General features: G+C 37.3%; 1 pseudogene across 1 annotated transcript; it reads right to left on the minus strand.

Annotated features, from left to right (window-relative positions):
- Positions 1 to 1,776: 1,776 nt before the first annotated feature.
- On the minus strand, positions 1,777 to 11,129 carry LOC146735538 (uncharacterized; annotated as a pseudogene). The gene is made up of 5 exons (XR_014931043.1): positions 10,664 to 11,129; positions 7,449 to 7,457; positions 4,418 to 4,545; positions 3,415 to 3,570; positions 1,777 to 2,287 (listed from the first exon to the last, which is right to left on the minus strand). The product of XR_014931043.1 is annotated as an uncharacterized LOC146735538 (transcript).
- Positions 11,130 to 12,070: the final 941 nt, after the last annotated feature.

Below are 12,070 nucleotides of genomic sequence, written 5' to 3' on the forward strand. Positions count from 1 at the left end.
GAATCAGAAAAATACATAACTGACAACATTGGTTGACCCCACATCGACCATTGCACTCACCCGTGTCACCTTCAGTCGGCACGTGCACAATTTGATACAAAGTGTGACTGACTGGTTTCATAAAGTGGGAACCGTCAATGTGCCAACCAAATCGGCCTCTATTGATCGATCCTTCCGACTTCACATTTGATATTCGGAATATTTCCGGTGACGGCGATTTGGGATGTTTATAAAACATTGACGAATCCAGTTCTCCAAACCATCGTTAGATCTCCACGTGCCTCTCCGGTAAATTGATGCGTGTGGACGACAATCCATATAATGCCCATACCAGTACAGTACAGCACAATATTAATTGAAACTACCATGGTGGGAAATGAATCCAAATAAATGTATCAAAAATAAAACCAGTCATTCTAGTCTCAGTTTTAATTCAAATGTTACATATACAAATACCAAATAAATTCTATGATTGCTATGACAACTTAGGAAAATGGACTGCTACAGTTTTACAGTTACAACGAGTTTCTCCTGTCTGTCCTCGTTTTTTCCACTCACATGTAAGTACATGTAGATGGTCATACATGTACAATGATTTTATGTTTGTTGCCAGATGCCAGGCAAAAGGTGATTTTCCATTTACTACGCATTACGTGAACAAGCATGAATTGAACGTCAGGTACAAAAATCAAATGGTTTGATTTTGAACTTGAATTTCTTTTTATAGAGTTTTACGTTGAAATGTATATCTTTGTGAGTGGAATATTCATCCCAATTGACCACCATTACATGAGTATGGCACATTATTATGCTTGGAAATACTACTAAGTTACTTTCTCATTTGTCGAATCCCACGCAATGTTTTGCCATCATACAATGCTATGACCTCTGTTTTTTCTATTTTTTTGTTCTATTTTACGCATAACACAGGATCACACACTCAGCTATTCAAATCCTGGTACTAAGCTGAGTTGTTTGAAAAATTTGTATAATAATCTGTCTGCAACAGATACTAATAAGACCCATCGTCCACCTGCACGGTGTTCTTCCGTTTGAATATTCCTCCCTCCCCAACCTTGTGTGGTAGTCTGATATCAGTTAGTAACAACGATATAACAGGTTTCAGGTAGGTGTTTTAATCTGCATTGCTCGCATGCCATTATGACACTACACAGCTGTTACAGCAATGAGACAAAATACACTTAACCATCAAATAATTCATAAACCTAAAATTTAAATTGACATAATATCCCCGCGGATTAAAATGTATTACTTATAAATTGATCGATTGCAATTGCTTAAATAAACCAACGCAACATATCAGTTTGTCATTGCAGTATGTTTATTTATCTCACCAACATTAATATGTTCAGAATTATTAACATTATATTCAAACACTTTCCTTTTTTTCTCATCAAGCATAGAAGCACTGTTGCTCATGGTAGAAATTAAATTTGCATTATATCAACACATACTGGTATGTTGCGTTGGTTTATTTAAGCAATTGCAATCGATCAATGTATGAGTGACACAGAGGAGGTTCAGCATATTTTCCAAAGCCACAAGGGCGGTGACTTCTTTTTATCAAGGCTGAAGGGGGCAAATATTTTCCTCTCAAAGAGAGAGTCACAAGTCGACACAGCGTCGCAGTTTATATTACTGAATGTCCGTCGTCGTCGTCATCGTCGTCGTCCGTCGTCATCATCAACTTTACAACTTCAACTTCTTCTTCGAAACCGCAAGTCAGAATGTTTTCAAATTTGATATGCAAATACCTTGGATGGTTCATTCTCAGAATTTTATTTCTCAGATTGATAATTTATTTTTAACGATAATTATTACACCACAACATCAGCCGGTGTAACTATCATTTTGATTGTTAATGTTTGACTGATTTCACGTGTACGTTAAGTACCTTTCTATATAATAAATATTTATATAATTCAATTGAACTTGACCCTTGCATCTGTGTATGAACTGGTCCATTTGTGAGTCATCCAAGAATGTATTGAAGTTTGGTCATATACTTATAACATGTGGTAACCTGAAACCACGCGAGAGTGTGAATACTTTGGAACCCCTATCATTTATCGTGTAACTGAGACTAAAGTTCATCTTTCTTTTGCATTTGTGGAAGATCATACTTTTTTGTAGGAACCGTTTTGCCAGCAACTGTTACTCTGTGTAGAACACGCAGACCAACCTTGGAACGCGGAAATTGACTAGAGGGCGCCGCTTCATGTCCAACAGCAAGATTATCAGTAATAATGAAGTCACCAACTTCCCACTGATGGTGACTTCAGCAAAGACTGTGAATAAGTGATTGGGTCGTACGACAAGAGGCATCATGGGGTCAAAGTTCATATAAATTAAAATCTTATTGGTTAAGAATTTTTAATAAAACATAAAATGAATATCACCGAATAAGTACGTAGCCAGCTGTATTTTAGCATATATGCAAACAACGTTTGTTTTTTCATCTTTCCTTCAAAACAATTTTCTAATTTTAATCCAAAATGAACTTAAAATTGTGATATGCACACGAGGTCAATCTCCATGAAGCAAAGCATGAATTTATGGATTGAGGCAAGTGAGAAGCACAGACATGACCATCGCTTGGGACTCAATTCCCGCGCCTTCACAGGTGACGAACTTCCCGCTTTAAATAATAACGACCAAGGCAATTTCGCAAGCACAATTTAGGATCAGGATCAGTTATTCTAAGTGTATGGCGAATAGGTGATTTTCCGTTCACTGCGAGATCCCGCGAAAAGCGTGAGATATGCAAGCTGACATCTGCTGTAACAATTGAATGATTTGATTTTAGATTTGTTTGTATATAATTCAATGTTGAAATGCCAAAAGTGAGGAAAATGACGTTGAGATACACTCACTCAATCAAAACTGTTCATCATAAAATGTGTATAGCACAATATTATGCGTGAAAATACCCCAAATTACATTCACTTTTGTCGAATCCCACGCGATGTTTTGATGCCAATACGACCCTTTCCTTACTTCTATTTCACAAATATTGCGTATATGTATATCGTCATTTTACAAAAACACCATAATTATCTACTAAATTAAAAATATGGACAATTTTGTCTTATCGAATATAGATAGTATGTACACGCGTCAAGTTGAACCTTTATCTGGTAGAAACGATTACTCATTGGATAATCGTCCGATTCTCACGGTGTCATGAACTTTAGCCAGGCGTATTGTAGTGTATCAGACCTGTATGGCACGCGTCCAATCATAGCTTGCGTCCTTTGTGGCCATGGAAATAAAACAAAATGGCGTACTTTAAAACACACTGGATGCGCAGAATCTGCAAAGATATAGTAATGCGGTGATGGCTCATTGACTGGCAAAGATGCAGTCTGATAAGTGATACGATAATTAAATTACCTTGTGGGAATATTGAATTTTTTTATTGTCTCGCATATACTGTCTGTTCAATTCATTCTTTATTTCATTATTTTCACTCTTACTAGCATTTCGTTCTTGCGCTGTACCTTTATCCCAGACAAATCCTTGAAAGAAACCCATATGTATGCACAAGACCTATAGGGAGAGTTGAAATAGGTTGTTGTAACACACAAAGCACACGAACCGTCAGGTCAGGTCAGATCACATCAGTTCTGGTTGGATAAGGCCAGATCATGTTAGCTTGGACCAGATCAGGTGAAATAAAAAGTCAATCACTGACTTGAAAGTCAACAAAAATGAACAAGACAAGTTATATCTACAGCAAGGCGTAAACACGAAAATGTTCTTCAGGTTCGGGAATAATATTTATAACAATGATTGCACATTACGTTCTATATCCGTTGTTACCCTAACAATAATATAATCAGTAGTATGCAAATCAAGAACAAAAAATATAATTATAAGGAAAGCACAAATGTGGTTAAACTAGTCTTAACGATAGAATATGAAGTGATGTGAACTGACTGTGCGCTGTACAACAGCGGAAACTCGGAGTAGGTGTATGTAAAATAACCTATACTATACACAGATGAGACTGCTCACTACTGGCACGTTGATTAATGGGCGGTGGTCGTTGCGCCGAGCATTTGCGACATTTTGCGTTGATAAACATTGATTTTTCCACAATTCAATGCGCTCTTCTAATGGAAAGCACGAGTACGGGTTCCGATCCGGGTGTGACTTGCACTAATTACTGCCGGCGACTCATTCGAAACCTTTCAATCACTAAATAAATTATCTAATTAAAGCTTGATATCGTCTCTGTTTGTACTCGTTGATCTGCGCAACAGTCAAAGTCATCATCTTTGTTCATATACCTATAACTCGCGCATACGTGGCGCGACGACCTGTGCCCTTGTGACCTGTAGAATCTTGTTTATGTACTATATTAATTAAGCTGCACGTATTCAAAGTATTGTACCTTCTCATTGGTTTCTGGGTGTGAATATATTAACGGATGAATGATATCTGGTCGAGTAGTTATAACCGACAATCTCTCAAATCGAGCCAGTTGTTCTTCTGATAATCCATTCACAATATCATTTAGCGAGAAATGCGTGAAATGCACGGATTGTTTTTTTAAAGGGAGTATCAGGGGGAAAATCTCCTCTATGGGGTTCTCCACACTTGCCAGGGGGAAATCTCGTCTCGTCTCTATATCTCGTCCCCTTGAGGTATGGGATCGGGAAAGTCACTTTAACTTTACAGTCAAATAAGACACACACAATGAAATACGTTTCAGCTCTCGTCTTAGTCGGTCAATCGAGCACTCTATAAGACATAGCGCCCTGGGGGAAAATCCCCAAGACTATCGCAAGGCTGACCCAAGACTCTCTTAGACTACGTCAATACTCGCCCCAAGGCTCTCCAGGACTGCTCTAGACTGCGTCTATCGTACTGTGCTCCCCAAGACCAACTCAAAACTCTCTTTATTAATTTTCAAAACTCTAACCAATTACAAAGCAGAAAACAAGACTCTAGGGCGTAACCTTCAATCATAAAGCCAATCACACTAAGTACTGAATACGTCATATCTTTTGATTAATCGTTCACTACATTAATAACTACGAATACCAACTGTCAAAATGAGTAGTCTGAATAGCGGCGGTTATCTCGTAATTAGTTCCAAATCACTGAGCCAAGTTCCGTCCAAAACTTCAAATAGGCCTACACGATGACAGACATAATACAGCAATTCGCTAATAATCAGCTAATTAAGTCGGTCAACAGATAGACAAAAACAAATTCATGACAGGAGGTCCAGCGGAATTCAAATTGTTACTTTTGCGCTTGTTACTGAGCATATATGCAATGGATTATGGGGAATATTTATCAATAAAGGATTCATGTCAATGTAAATTTTTCATCCCATTCAACGACAAAACTGTTGAAATATGAAGCAATACATCAACTCTTGAAACTAGTGCAACATACAAATCTTTGCCATTTTAAAGGGCAGTGGTTTTCGCGCCACGCATCGGGCTCATAAGAACAAAGATGGCGACTTTAACTGTTTTGCAGACCAACGAGTGCAAACTGAGACTTTACCAAGCTGGCGTGGCAGATGGTAATCTTTAGGCTGTGAGCATGTTAACAATGATTAAATGAAAATAATGTAAATACAAGCGCCGGGATAGGTGGCCGCCTGTTCAGTGAACACAGATTTAAATTAAGACATCCATAACGGTATTATTTCTGATTTATATAGGTTTCTATAAAACAAAAAAAAATATTTATTTGTTGTCACCATAGTGATAATAGGATTCTATTCCATTTCAGTACAGAGCGCGTTGATTATTGCATTGGTAATGCAATGGAGTATTTCTTTTCTACGAGACCACAGAAGACATCCCACAGAATCTGACGTTACATAATTCTGAATGGGTGATGAAATGTTACTACCATTGTACCCAGGCGTTCATGCAGTGTATATATTCAAAACTTATTCTCTGACAAGTTAAGAGTCTCTTATCCAGGCAAACATTCGTTGCTATACTATTGTGCTATTGTAAAAAATCAGGAGAGCATATGGGTTCATACAGAATTAATACAGATTAATTACCCGTTAATTAGATGTATGGTGGATGGTTGGTTTTCAAGGCAACAATATTGAAATGATAGAAATGCGCGAATATTCTCTTTCCATGAACCAAGGCTGCTAACTTACTTTGCGATGAGTGGAGGGGGGGGTATGTGTTGAATTGAATGTTGAATTTGTACGCAGTGTGATTCACTTGATTTAAAAAGTGTATTTTTTAGAATTTTCATTGTCGTTGAGGTGCCCGATTGTTGCACTCACAAAGTTTTGACAGAGCTGGATCATCAGTTTTGAGATGATTGTCATCATACTCCATAATCAACTTATGAATATTCATTAGACCAAAATACGAGATCTTGGCCATTAAGCTCAAATGAATTCAGGGCGCTGGACGGTCACAGTCCCAAGGGGTTTAGATAGGGAGGTATGAACGGCCACAATTGTATGGGTTTTAGATAGGAGATCAGGACGGCCTCTGTTCTTTAGATTGTAAGTATATGTATACAAGGTAAATCAATAGTTGAATAATAGTTTCAGCAAATACTACCCGTTAATGTGATGCACTGTTAATTACAGCAGGTGAGATTATAATATTGTAACAGTCAGAAGAACATATGGTTTTATACACTAGTTTATACAGATTATTTATCCGCTTATTTGACGTATGGTGGATTGTTTTTGTGAATATTTTCTCTCGAACGTGGACTGCTACGTTTCTTTGCGATGCCAGTGGTTGGGAGGGGGATATTAGGAATCATGCGGCCGTGTTCGGAGTGAGATTTGCACGATTTAAAGAGTGCATTTTTAGACTTTTCGATTGATCTTATTTGAACAAGAAAGCCGGGTCGAGTTGTATGACAAGTTACTTGGGAATATCACTGCTGTAGTGCTTTTACTGTAGTCTTTTTTTTCTTGTATTTTTCTAGTAACAAAATATTGTCAGAGTTGTTAATTCAAGTTGATTGCGTAAGAATGGGATGACCGCAAAAACTTTTTTGCATTCACTATTTATTTTTGCGAACAGTGTACTATTTCATATTTTTGTATATTTTTTGTCTATTTTTTATTTTAGTCTCACTTTAGTATGCTGGTATTACGGATTGACAAGGAAGTAAAACTGCTTTACTTACCTGTATCACCGTCCGTTGGCACAGGAACCATTTGATATAAGGCGTGGCTATATGGTTTAGGAAAGAAGGAACCATCAATATGCCACCCCTTGCGGCCAACGTTCTATCGGCTTTCTTTTGAATCGTTTGATACTCGCTGTATGTAGTCGAAAGGCGACTTCGCGTGTCTACTAATGGTAGATGACTCTAGTTCCCCAGACTGATTTCCACGTGTTTATCCGGAGAAATATTGTGTTGGTTTTTGAAAATCAAAATACGATGCTCGGTAACGTCCTGTTTTATTTGTGCGATAACTGTCTCCGGTTGTGGAATTCCAATGTCAATGCCATGTACCTCGCAGCCTAGTCTTCCTGGAATCAATTGATAAAAATCGTGGGGTGCGACCAGAATCACGCAGCAGTAGCATACCACAGCGTGATGACAAAGCAGTTGGCGAATTGCAGCTGAGAGCCAAGGCATTTTGGTATCGCGATTGATCCCTATTTTACCAGTCTATAAAAAGAGCGAGAATGAAACCATATCGTTTATTCAGTGTCTGAGTGCTGCTCACACAGGGAACAGCGCCCCCGTCTGAGCAAATCTAGAAAACGTAAAATCTATCTTTACATATACAGATAATGCCCATGTACGATAGTTAGAACAAGAGGAGGTTTCTTGTATTTGAATCTACGAAGCTTAGTGCAAATATATCCAGTTTTGAAATATATAATAATCCACACTAACTTAAGTGGTCTAAACCAATCATTAAGTCCAAGTATTAAAACATAATCCCGGCTATATATGTATGGGGTCAGGCAATTCAATGGATGAATACACAGTACAGCGGATGGTAAAGAGCATACTGCATATTATATTGTTCTCTAGTGAGAAATGGGGTCATAAAATGGATCGGGGGTTATAGATGGGTTCCCTCCGATTTGACATTGCACCACATTTGGGTCCATTTCTCTTAAAGATCCTCCGATGAAATATCCATTTTTTCTATGGAGTTCAAGAATGGGTGTACTTCCCTACCATTTACGTACAGCAGTGCCAATTTCCATATATCTCAGATCCGTGATGTTAACTCTTCTTACTACTTTGGGTTCAACATTGATAGTGTTCATTTTTTCCCTGCACTCGATTACAAGTAAGTCTAACCGCCCATCATTGAACAAACTGGCCTCTCCATGGGTTCACTAGTGGGCATACTTATCTTTCCATGGGCTTACCCCTCCCGTGGAGTATACATATGTATACGTCCATCCAACACAATTTCCATACAGTATGTCAACCTTCATGCTACCATGATAAAGAAATGATTGAACTTGAAACGTTAAATATGACAACACTACTGAAATATAGCGACTGAAACATAGATTTCCAAATGTTTTCTAAAATCTAAATCGTGCTTACTTATTGCCAATTCATCAATTGAAATTACACCAAAAACCAAAATCTTAGATTCTAGAAAATATTTGAAACTCACTTGCCGTTATTAATCAAATGATGTTAATGTCTGTTTAACTATTCACTGAATCTACTAACTTGCTGCATATAGTCATGGTCAGACATGCAGTTTCCATGGATATCGTTCATCATATTTTTGACATCGTAAATATTCATTCATCTTTGAACAATATGTTTATACAATTTAAAATTGTTAGCGTATTGTACCCATCAAATACAAAGAAATGTGAAGCATGCGGAGCCAGAAATACAAATTTAAAGTACAAAACATAAATAGTTAACGAAACTGAATTATTATTTGATATAGTTGCACGCACATACGTGTACTAGGTAATATTTTGATTTTGTAAATAGAGTAAAGCTTCAAACGGAAATACGACACACGTCGTTACGCGCAAAGCATGTTGGATAATACAGGTCTCATGTAACTAATCAACCAATCACCATTTAAATGCATTGCAAGAATCAATGAAATGTTTTTAATATTTTTTTTCTCAGGTGCGCCCTGTTTGAGGGCGTGCATCATCTGGGTCAAAGGTAAGACTAACATGTGGCGTTTTTCCAGTGATTTTTCAAGGTACAATCCAAATACAGTAGGTGCGTCTTGTTCACCTGAGATTTGCAAGAGTTTGAGCTGGCCTACGTGTTTTGTGTTCATGTGGTTGATTATGTCATGTTGATTTCCCATTTTTGAACCATGTTGTCAACTTAGATCATCATTTTAGTATAGCGATCTCCTCATATGTTAACATTGTCGTCTATGGAGTTCCAATTAGTGGTACGAGCCCTGAACAGTGAACAGAAATGATATATCCATGACACATCTAAATCAATACCTGCAATCTCATAGTTGAAGTTTTATTAAATAAATCACTCAAATAAAATAGCAAGAAGAAATATGACTACGCCCTCAATAATAATCATTCACATGGAAACTATACTCATTGAACGCAGGTAACAGTCACTTTGACAAATGAAACTGTTTCATAAGATTATTTTTTAGATGTTGATTGTTAAGTTTATGGATTGTTTTTGATTCACACGTCTTGACGCAATATGTTTGTCATCCGAGTGTTTTTCCTGCTAAATACATTTTAAAACAGGAACCCAATTATTCTATATTATGTGAATTTATATTTACATATTCTTTTGAACGAAATATAATTTGTATAATATGTAGGCTTGGAAATCATTCATCATTTCGTCACATCGACATACTGCCTACATTTGAACGTAAGGAACCAGCATACATATAAAACGGAGATGAAGTAGATATTTTCAGATTATTTCGTCGAGTTGTTAGAATCTTGTGATTTTTGTTTACATATTCGTCATGTGCTTGTAATTTTTGTCATGAAATGTGAAACATTTTCTCACTAAATTATGGACGGGAAAATCTATCTGGCATGTTGTTCTACCACGAGACTATGTGTACATTTCGTGAAAGTATATTGCTGCTGTTTTATCATCAAAAGGTCATTCAACTCACTTACACATAAATTGCAACTTCATCGGTTCACCGGATGTGTCACTATACTTGATGATTTAAATGTCTATAACTTGATTGAACTCAGGCAACCTTAGATTAATACTGAATCTTATTATTACGTGGGATTAGTTCACCATAAGTTATCAAACAGAAAGGTGGATATGAATTTTATTAAATATGAACATTTTATCACAAGAGAAAAATGAATGGTTTGTGTGAAACGTCGTTTGCATTTTTAGACTTTTCGATTGATCTTATTTGAACAAGAAAGCCGGGTCGAGTTGTATGACAAGTTACTTGGGAATATCACTGCTGTAGTGCTTTTACTGTAGTCTTTTTTTTCTTGTATTTTTCTAGTAACAAAATATTGTCAGAGTTGTTAATTCAAGTTGATTGCGTAAGAATGGGATGACCGCAAAAACTTTTTTGCATTCACTATTTATTTTTGCGAACAGTGTACTATTTCATATTTTTGTATATTTGTTGTCTATTTTTTATTTTAGTCTTACTTTAGTATGCTGGTATTACGGATTGACAAGGAAGTAAAACCGCTTTACTTACCTGTATCACCGTCCGTTGGCACATGAACCATTTGATATAAGGCGTGGCTATATGGTTTAGGAAAGAAGGAACCATCAATATGCCACCCCTTGCGGCCAACGTTCTATCGGCTTTCTTTTGAATCGTTTGATACTCGCTGTATGTAGTCGAAAGGCGACTTCGCGTGTCTACTAATGGTAGATGACTCTAGTTCCCCAAACCACCGACTGATTTCCACGTGTTTATCCGGAGAAATATTGTGTTGGTTTTTGAAAATCAAAATACTATGCTCGGTAACGTCCTTTTTTATTTGTGCGATAACTGTCTCCGGTTGTGGAATTCCAATGTCAATGCCATGTACCTCGCAGCCTAGTCTTCTAGGAATCAATTGATAAAAATCGTGGGGTGCGACCAGAATCACGCAGCAGTAGCATACCACAGCGTGATGACAAAGCAGTTGGCGAATTGCAGCTGAGAGCCAAAGCATTTTGGTATCGCGATTGATCCCTATTTTACCAGTCTTTAAAAAGAGCGAGAATGAAACCATATCGTTTATTCAGTGTCTGAGTGCTGCTCACACAGGGAACAGCGCCCCCGTCTTAGCAAATCTAGAAAACGTAAAATCTACCTTTACATATACAGATAATGCCCATGTACGATAGTTAGAACAAGAGGAGGTTTCTTGTATTTTAATCTACGAAGCTTAGTGCAAATATATCCAGTTTTGAAATATATAATAATCCACACTAACTTAAGTGGTCTAAACCAATCATTAAGTCCAAGTATTAAAACATAATCCCGGCTATATATGTATGGGGTCAGGCAATTCAATGGATGAATACACAGTACAGCGGATGGTAAAGAGCATACTGCATATTATATTGTTCTCTAGTGAGAAATGGGGTCATAAAATGGATCGGGGGTTATAGATGGGTTCCCTCCGATTTGACATTGCACCACATTTGGGTCCATTTCTCTTAAAGATCCTCCGATGAAATATCCATTTTTTCTATGGAGTTCAAGAATGGGTGTACTTCCCTACCCTTTACGAACAGCAGTGCCAATTTCCATATATCTCAGATCCGTGATGTTAACTCTTCTTACTACTTTGGGTTCAACATTGATAGTGTTCATTTTTTCCCTGCACTCGATTACAAGTAAGTCTAACCGCCCATCATTGAACAAACTGGCCTCTCCATGGGTTCACTAGTGGGCATACTTATCTTTCCATGGGCTTACCCCTCCCGTGGAGTATACATATGTATACGTCCATCCAACACAATTTCCATACAGTATGTCAACCTTCATGCTACCATGATAAAGAAGTGATTGAACTTGAAACGTTAAATATGACAACACTACTGAAATATAGCGACTGAAACATAAATTTCCAAATGTTTTCTAAAATCTAAATCGTGCTTACTTATC

This window comes from Saccoglossus kowalevskii, chromosome 12 (genome assembly GCF_978046115.1).
Source record: "Saccoglossus kowalevskii chromosome 12, keSacKowa6.1, whole genome shotgun sequence".
Lineage (NCBI taxonomy): Eukaryota > Metazoa > Hemichordata > Enteropneusta > Harrimaniidae > Saccoglossus > Saccoglossus kowalevskii.